The sequence below is a fragment of the Podarcis tiliguerta genome (assembly GCF_965153285.1).
Source record: "Podarcis tiliguerta genome assembly, chromosome: 13".
In the NCBI taxonomy this organism is placed as follows: domain Eukaryota; kingdom Metazoa; phylum Chordata; class Lepidosauria; order Squamata; family Lacertidae; genus Podarcis; species Podarcis tiliguerta.
Genome location: NC_139546.1, coordinates 41,948,030 through 41,958,265, shown reverse-complemented (window position 1 = coordinate 41,958,265; position 10,236 = coordinate 41,948,030).

Below are 10,236 nucleotides of genomic sequence, written 5' to 3'. Positions count from 1 at the left end.
TGTGTCCCTCCTGGTCTCACCCCATGCCGCCACACCCTGGAACACCACTTTTAAGAGATGTACACCTCCTCTCTTTGCATTCCATTAGGTGAGGAGAATTGAACAAGAATACGTCACAGAATTGAAAAGGATTACTCCACTATGGCACTGACAGTTTAAATTACATTTGCATTTAGCTGAGGAAATAAAAAATACAAAAGTAACATGGACCCTATTTCTAATTAAAATATGACATGGATGACTGAATTTTAGATATGTCAAATCTTCCTTCTGAGTTGCTCCTTGCTATTCAATTCAGGCTTCTTTACAATAATATAACATTTAGGTGAAAATATACAGCATAGTAAACCAGCACTGGAAGCCAAGATGGAGAAGATCTCCACAGCCACCATATATTTTCCTTTTGTGCTTAAGTAAGTTGGAACAAAGGACAACCACACACTGCAAAATACCAGAATGCTGAAGGTGATAAACTTGGCTTCATCAAAACTGTCAGGTAACTTCCTGGCTAGGAAGGCTACAGAGAAGCTGACAATGGCCAGCAAGCCCATAAACCCCAAGACACAGTAGAACATGGTGACTGACCCTTCATTACACTGCAGAACAATTTCTTTACTCATTGAGTGCATGTCTAAATCTGGGAATGGGGGAGAAGTTGCCAACCACAGGGTACAAGGAACAGGATAAAACAATGGAGGTTGCCTGTTGTTTCCCCACCCATTTCATCATGCTGGAACCTGGTTTGGTGACCAAGAAAGCAAGAACCACAATTATTGTTTTGGCCAACACACAAGAAACTGCCACTGAAAAGATGATGCCAAAAGCTGTTTGTCGAAGGAATAGCAAAGCACAAAGGAAAGCAAGCAAGAGGGAGGTGAGGAGAGTCTAGGAGAGGTTGCAGTTGTTGGCTTTGACTATGGAAGTGCCCCAGTCATTCAGTCTAACAGCCTGCAATGGAGGAATCTCAACTATAGAATCTATGACAGATGGCCACCCAACCTCTGCTTAAAACCTCCAAGGAAGGAGAGTCCACAACCTCCCAAGAAAATCAGTTCCATTGTCAAACAGCTCCTATTCTCAGAAAATTCTTCCAGATGTTTATTTGGAATCTCCTTTCATGTAACTTGAAGCTATTGGATCGAGTCCTACCTTCCAGAGCAGGAGAGAACAAGCTTGCTCCAGCTTCTGTGTGACAGGCCTCGGGATATTTGAAGACGGCTATCTTCATATCTCCTCTCAGTCTCCTCTTTTCCAAGCTAAAAGTGGAGGGAACTATGCAAATATCTGACATTTTGTCATTTCTCCACATTTAAGCATGTAAGAAAAATGAAACAATAATTTAAAAAGAGGATGGGTTTTTATTTGAATTTACAGTCTTGTTTAATTCATGGTACACCGCTTTGGAAAATTCATCAATGAAGAAGGAGAAGGAGAAGGGGAAGAAGAAGAGTGCACATTCCCTTTTTTATTTATTCTGTTTGTTTGTTTGTTTGTTTGTTTGTTTGTTTTATATACCACCCTTCCTCTGAGGAACACAGGGCAGTTTGCAGTATAGAATTTAGTACAGGATTTAGCAAAACTGTGTGTTCCAAGACCAGATGGCAAGGCAGGGTAGTGTCCAGAGCCACCCTAATAATAGCTTTGCTTACCCTTATCTGGAAGATGGAGGGATAGGTCAGAGTGGCAGCAAGATTGGAGCTGCACCAGCAACCAGTCAAGAGTGCCAGCTTTGCCCTGCCCAATCTCACTACTGCCCTGTCTTGTCCTGCAGCAATACTGTTGTTGGGAAGGCCTGTCTTCCACGCTACCCCATCTTGTCAGCCCCCCCATCAGCATGTTCTCATTACAACTACAGAACATGGGCGCCTCTCCTTGGCCCCCCATCTGCCTCTCCCTGATGCTTGCCTACCCCAGTGTGGAAGTACACCAAACACCACTCCCGGCCTCCGATCGAAAAACTGGAAATTTGAATTTTTCAAGTAAGGACGGATAAGTAGGGTTGGCATGAAAAGAGACTAGGATAAATGGATTTGGGTGTGGATCAAGGGCTGTATAATACTCAAATAATTATGGACTGGTGCTCTAATACATAAACACAGTGAAGAAGTCTTGGAGTAAATAAGACGGGTTGAATGTTTCCTAATATTGAAGGTAACATTGTGACGCGGGACTAGAGGAGAACTATTGTAGACTATTATAATATTATTTGGAGAATTTTACTTGGACTTCACACTGAAAAAAAATAATGAACTGGAGCACCCTGGATCAAAGACTGGGAAATTATCTAACAGATGGGGAGCATCTGAATACTAATTTGGACTGAACATTTAACTGTTTTGAAGAACTATTGTATATTTAACTAACAGATGGATAGTTGGGAATCCTTTTTACCTTTTTCTTTTATTTCTGTTATTTTTTTTTCTTCCTTTGTTATCTTATTCATTTCTTCAATGCTTTCTATGGCTCTGTCTTTATTCTTTCCTTCTCTTTAGATTAGGTTGGCCTTTTTTGTATTTTATGTTGAAATTTTTTGATAAAAAAATGATTTTAAAGCGAAAAAAGAAAAACTGGCTTTCTGCTGTCTCAGCACAAAAGTGTGCCATAGAGGAGGAGGCGGGGGTTCATCATTGAGTGGCTAAGAGTCAGAGTGGCACAGTTCTGAGCCATAGAGATTCAGAGTCTTTAGCTGTTTACCAGAAGTTTAGGTTGTATTATCACTGTACACCTTTTCCTATTTTTATATCCATCCCTCTTCTTGACTCTCATCCACCAGTCAGTGTGCTGCTGTCTGCCCCCTGCCCCTCTCAGCACACTGACAAAACTTTGGCAGCGTGACACCAAAAGACACACATCCCAATTTTCCTCTGACATGTTGGAGGGTGTGGTATTTCTATTTAAATCATTGTACAGTCAAACCTTGGCTCCTGAACGGCTCCGTTTTTGAATGATTCGGTTAGGGAAGTAAAACCAGGAAGTAAATGCTTCAGTTTTCAGATGTTTTTTGGAAGCCTAAGATCCGACATGGTTTTTGCTTGAGTGCAGGAAGCTCCTGCAATGAATTAGAAGCAGCGATTCTGTTGTCAAACGTTTTGTAAACCGAATAGGCTTCTGGAACGGATTACGTTTGACAACCATGGTTTGACTGTATTTTATTATTATGCCACACCCATATGACTGGGTTGCCAGTCTCGAAACATCTGGAAGGCCAAGTTTGCCTATGCCTGATCTAAAGCAGTACTACAGCACTCAAAAGTTAAACCACAGAGCCTAGGACTTGCTGATCAGAAGGTTGGCGGTTCAAATCCCCACAATGGGGTGAGCTCCCATTCCTTGGTCCCTGCTCCTGCCAACCTAGCAGTTCCAAAGCACATCAAGTGCAAGTAGATAAATAGGTACCACTCCAGCGGGAAGGTAAACTGTGTTTCTGTGCGCTGCTCTGGTTCGCCAGAAGCGGCTTAGTCATGCTGGCCACATGTCTCGGAAACTGTACGCCGGCTCCCTCGGTCAGTAAAGCGAGATGAGCACCACAACCCCAGAGTCGGCCACAACTGGACCTAATGGTCAGGGGTCCCTTTACCTTTACCTTACACCACTTGAAACAATCTTCCCCCAAATAATTCTGTGGTTGACAAGATCTCTGGGAATTGTAGCTCTGTGAAAGAAACAGGAATCTCCTAACAAATCTCAGCACCCTTAGCAAACTACAGGTCCCAGGACTCTTTGGGGGGGAAGCCGTGACTGTTTATAGTGATATGATACCACTTTACGTACATAGTGCAGATGGGGCCTGACAGTGGAAGTGAAACATAACCATCAGGGTTAGCTATTACCACCCCTGTAATTATCCAAATCATTGCCATTTATTTGCCTGGACAAAGCCCCAGACGTCTCTAAAAGAAAAGGGGGGAAAGCAAGAAACAATTTTATTATTTATACCCCATCCATCTGGCTTACAGCACATAAAAAATTATCTGAAAACAAATCTGAAATTGTTATATAAACCCCCAACAGTTTCACTTGGGGCTATGGTTCCAGGGACTAAATTTGGCAGAGCTCTGTCTGTCTGAACTGGGCAGTTTCTCCTTTAAGTAGGACAGGTCATGCTTCAGATAAGTGTCACTAGATTAGTATCCAATGTGTGCTTCTGTTCTCCAGTTGACGCTCAAAGTAAAGCACATACAAACCATTTTAATACATGTATTGGCCGAATCAGCTGTCCTCCGAGCCATGTAATTTCAATCCAGCGTGATGCTGTCCTGAGAGACAGATGCCACATCTTACAGGAGCCTTTACCACCAGGAAGCTGAGGTTCTGCAATGTTGCTGTTGTTGTTGCTGCTGCTGTTGCTTTCTCAGATGGTGCACAAAGGACACTCTCTGAAGTGCGCTGGAAACAATCCCATTCATGTCCCATCGGAGTGGTACCAACCTGGCGAAATCCTCATCGGTGGGATTGCCTCTCACACAGTTTACATTTTGCCCAACGTGTCCTTCAAGGAACACCCTTCTAAAGACTGGGTTAAATTTAAATTGTAAGGATTCTTCTTCTTATTGTTATTATTTAAAAAAATAAGGATATAGAATAAAGAAAAACATGAATAAATTAACAAATGTCAAAAGAGAAGAAAACAGATATTCAGGACTGAAATCAAAGAACAGGTTTCCATAACAAATCAGTGGTGGGACCAGAAAAGTACTGTATTTTTCCATGTATAATGTGCCCCCATGTATAAGACGCCCTCTATTTTGGGGGACACAAATTTAAGAAAATGGTGGGGATGGCCCAGAGTTGTTGAGCTTTTTTCGGGAGGGGGGTATGCCGAAAATCACTAACCCAAATGAAAAACACTGACAATCGTTCGACGAAGCCAACATGTGCCTGCCCTCACAAACAGCAGACGGCAATCACATGCCCACTTGCTGAAGAGGCAGCCAATCCTAAGCAACCCTTGCCGCAGCAACCAATTACCCACCCAATTTCTGCAGCACCAGCCAATAAAAAGCACTTGACACAGCCACCAATCACCAACACAATCGCCACTGACAAGCTCCTGCTCACGGCTGCAACCAATCACTTGTCCCCCCCCCCCAAGCACTATCCGTGTATAAGACGAGCCCCGTTTTTCAAACATTATTTTACAGTAAAAAAGAAAAAAGAAAAAAACCCTCATCTTTTATATGGAAAAGTATGGTATATTTCTAGGTGTGTGAGGTCCCCCCCCCCATATTAAGATTTCTGAAAGAAAAAAAATAGCATTATATGTTAATGACAGGAGCCCAGTGATAGAGGAAGGCGAGTGGGAGGGAGAGTTCATTGTGTTTGTTTGTTTGTTTGTTTGTTTGTTTGTTTGTTTGTTTGTTTGTTTGGAGAGGGGTAGCATTTCCCCAACCTGCCTCACCTCTGCTGCCACCCACGTACCAAAATCAAATAGAGCACACTGAAGTTCTGAGTAATGAAAAAGGGATTATGTTATGCTGAACCATATCGTGACAATACCTAATCCTCTATTAGTGCAAGATCTTTATCATATCCAAATAACAAAGTTAGAGGGTCCATTGGTAACTTGTTGTTACTTTAATGTTATTGTACCCGCCCCCCCCCCAAAAAAATAATTCTGATTTTAGGATACATCCAGAATATGCTACAACCTGGCATTTGCTTCTTTGCACCTCCTATAGGCATCACTCGCTATATATGGTCATGACTTGATGGTGTTAAGAACAATAGCTTATAAAAGCTTTCCTTAAGGATTACACTGACTGCTCTCTGGGGAACGTTTTGAGGAATTCATTTTTTTTTTCTCCCTCTGCCCACAAAGCAGGCTGAATCCAATAAGTTGGGGCTATCCCATTTCCAGTTGGAGTTTTTTTTTAAAAAAAATGCATGGGAAATCAGTAACCACTCCTTTGATTATTTAGTCAGTAGAAAGTGTCATATTTCTGCCCAACAGCAGATGTTCAAGGTGCCTTACGATAACAGAAAACTGCAGTGCTGTTAAGACTGGAGATGTTAGGGAGTGGACTTTTTGAATGCAACACGTGTTTTGGGATTCTTCCCATTTAGGGGTACAGCCTTGGCAAATCTCAAAATAAGGAGAAGGAGGCAGGGATTTTTTTTTTTTAAGCAAACTCCACTATAAATAATATTTGTCATTTCTTACTGCACAAAAGCACACTGTACGGCACACACTATGCAACTACATGGGCATAACTGAGCAGGAAATGACCATTGTCCCTTTTCCTCATTTTCAACGATGCTCCTACATTTCATCACCTCCTTAAGTTCAGGCATCTGAATCTCTTACAACACCCTTCCCCAACCTGGTGCCTTCCAGACTACAATTGCCACCATCCTTGTCCACTGACCATACTATGTGAGGCTGATGGGAGCTGTAGTCCAAAGCATCCAGAGGGCATCAGGCTGGCAAAGGGTGTCTTAGAGGCACAACGAACCATTTCTGTGGTACCATGGTGAATTATTGAATGGCTTTATTTACAGAGTGGTGACAAAGTTCTACCAGCACATCCTGGCCATGGTTTTTGCTGTAGAAGAGATCAATGAAAATCCCAGCATCTTGTTTAATGTCACTCTTGGATTCCACATCTATGACAGCAATTCCATTGCAAGGAATACCTACCGGGCCACATTGGACCTGCTCTGCAATTCACTCCAGTTCTTCCCGAACTATAACTGCGGCATCCAGAAAAAGCTTGTGGCCGTCATCGGAGGACTTAGCTCTGCTACAACCGCACACATGGCAAAGGTCTTGAGCCTTTACAAGATCCCCCAGGTAGGGCATTCGGCTGTGGGGATTTCCCCTGATCTCATACCCTTCCCTTTTCTTTCTGGTAGCATGCTCATTAATTAGAAGCAAGAGGAAGAATAATGCTGGGTGGGGTTTGAGAGGAAATGAGATATTTGCAGAGCTTTGAGCATATGTCTCTTTATAAAGGGGATCTCAAGGCTGCATGTTTAATATCCATATTCATCCCAGAAAACTGTCTTGCCTGCTTTATCTGGCAGAGGTTCATGGCAAACTTAAAATTGCTGCCCTGATGTTAATTTAGGCTGCAGTATGCATGCTTACTCTAGAGTACGTATAACAGAATAATTCCAGGGTTGTATGCGTTCTGCTCTGCAATTCCTGGAACAATGTGAGAGCCAGAGTAGGGTAAGCTCCTCATTCCCACCATCACATGTCTTTTCCTGAAGGTTTTTGTTCTTTTGTAAACCTTGGAGTTTGTCATGGTCCGGGTTACAGGCTGTCGGAGTCCCAGCTTGGTACGTCGGGACCAGGGTAGAGGTTGGGAAACAGGAATCAGCAGTCCAGGGTCAGCTGTCCAGGGGTCAGGAAGCCAAGGGTCGAAGAGTCAGGAAGCCAAGGGTCCAAGAGTCGGGATACCAGGAGTCAGAAAGCTGAAGCAAAGAAAGTTGGGTAGCGTGTTGCTGTGGCAAAGAGCCAGAGGGAAATGGTTGTCTTATATACCCCTCCCGGCCCTTGCCACCAGGTGCTACGAGTCTTCTGCTAAGCCTCACCTGTGCGGCCACGCCTTGCCCTTCCAGGCCAAACTCAGGAAGGCCCCAGTCCTGCGAGGCCCTACTAGTCACAGGGCCTGGCTCCTGCACGCGCTCCTGACAGAGTCTATCCAAGCCTGCTACTATCTCCTTCCTGTGTGTGAATGCAGCCATTTTGGCATCACCAAAATAGAGCCTCCACCATCATTTTGTGGCTCTATTTAAAAAATAGAGTAATAAGAATAAATAAATAATTAAAAGTATAATATGTGACGAGGTGTTTCTTCTATTTCACCTCTGAAATTTCTGTCATTTCCCGTGCCCTCCCTGCCCAGCTGTCATATGGCTCATTTGAACCAGGAGTGAGTGGCGAATCTCATTTTCCTTCCTTTTACCACATGGCTCCCAATGAAGCACTTCAATATCAGGGAATTGCCCACCTACTTTTGCATTTTGGGTGGAGATGGGTAGGTCTCATCACTATAGATGATGACAGTGGAGAACATTTCTTGGATGCTTTGGAACCAGTTCTTTCCCATTTAAGAATCTGTCTGGCCTTCACAGAAAGAATTAAAAAGAATATGAGGATGACCAGCGTACAAAAAATTTTCGAGCACATTTTTAATAATACCCCACTTTTCATGAAAAGCAAAGCCAATGCTATTGTTGTATATGGAGAATCTACCACCATGCAGGCAGTGGCAACTATTATGTGGTTGACAATGGAGTTTATTCCTCTAATACTTCCTGATTCTGTAGAGATGTATTCTGCAGGAAAGGTGTGGATTACAACAGCCCAAATCGATTTCACATTTAGTCCTTTCCAAAGGTTTCTTGATATGCAAATGTTCCATGGTTCAATCTCCTTCACAATTCACTCTATGGAAGTTCAAGGCTTCCAAGAATTTGTTCAGGCTGCAAACCCTTATTATGCATACGGAGATGGTTTTATCAAGGATTTTTGGGAACAAGCATTTATTTGCTCTGTTTCAAACTCCTCTGAGTCACCAAACATCACTGACACATGTACCGGAGAAGAGAGTCTGGAGAATCTTCCTGCACCTTATTTTGAAATGAGCATGACTGGCCACAGCTACAGTATCTACAATGCAGTCTATGCCCTGGCACATGCTATACATAATATGTACAGATCTAGATCCAGTCACAGAGCAATGAAATATGAAGGTAGCCTGAGACAACTAAATATGGAACCCTGGAAGGTAATGTCTCCCCAGTGTCCCTGAATGTCATGTGGTTTGGTGTGAAATGTTCAGCTTAGGGATGGGAGAATCCATCAATTTCACCTTTTCTCAGATGCACATTTTCCCAGTCTTAAGTTCCATTCACCATCAGTTTGCAATAATAAAAAAGTCTTCATGAAAGTTCATCAGCATTATAGCATGCATCTCCCCCCTTTTTTGCAAATGATTTCCCCTGACAGAATGCATTCTGTATGTAATGTACACAAATATATTCATTTTTGCACATACTTTCCCCTAATGTACACACATTATGGGATGAACCGCATTGCAAAATTCAAGGAAGTGCAAATTTAGAAGAAAAGCTGTGTTTCGAATCACATGTTATTTTAGGAAGTGTGATTTAGGGAGGTTCACATTAAAATCCAAATTAAACTGAATTCCCCATCCCTATGATTAGCATGCCGTGTTACAGAATTATCTGGGGGGAAATATATCATTGAGTGTATTCCAAGACTTAAAAGGTTCTTCAATTCTCTCATGCGAAGCTCCACTCGTTTCTTCAGAGGATCGTATTCAACAACAGTGCTGGAGATGAAATCAGATTTAATGAACGTGGAGAATTAGAAGCTGGTTTTGATGTTACCAACTTGATCACTTTCCCAAATCAATCCTATGTCAGGGTCAAAGTAGGAAGTCTGGATCCTCAGGCTCCTCCAGAGAAAGTGTTCACCATTGATGAGGAAAAACTCCAGTGGCATGGAGAATTCACCAAAGTAAGACAATAGCTACACTCCCTCTCTAACAGGAGAAGAAAGGTTATCCACCTGCAGCACAATCTATGAATCTATTCAGATTTAAGCCCAAGTTCAATGGGGCTCATTCTCAGGTCAGTGAGTAGAGAATTACTGTGTAAAATGGGTGGACAAGAGATTTAAAGTGGGTGAAATGAAGCATTTATTCATCCTCTGCCAGGTAAATATTTTTTGTTGGGTCTTTTTTTGAAATTAAGTAGTACAGAATGTTGTGGTGGCAACTAGCGGTGATGATCATGAAGAGAACTACAAGGTAATAAGGATTGTTGTTGTTGTTTAGTCGTTTAGTCGTGTCCGACTCTTCGTGACCCCATGGACCAGAGCACGCCAGGCACTCCTGTCTTCCACTGCCTCCCACAGTTTGGTCAAACTCATGCTGGTAGCTTCGAGAACACTATCCAACCATCTTGTCCTCTCTCACACCCTTCTCCTTGTGCCCTCCATCTTTCCCAACATCAGGGTCTTTTCCAGGGAGTCTTCTCTTCTCATGAGGTGGCCAAAGTATTGGAGCCTCAGCTTCACGATCTGTCCTTCCAGTGAGCACTCAGGGCTGATTTCCTTAAGAATGGATAGGTTTGATCTTCTGGCAGTCCATGGGACTCTCAAGAGTCTCCTCCAGCACCATAATTCAAAAGCATCAATAAGGATTAGAAAGTATAATTAGGAGGTTTAAAGGAGCAGGGTGAGGCTGTTTGCAAAAGGGTTTC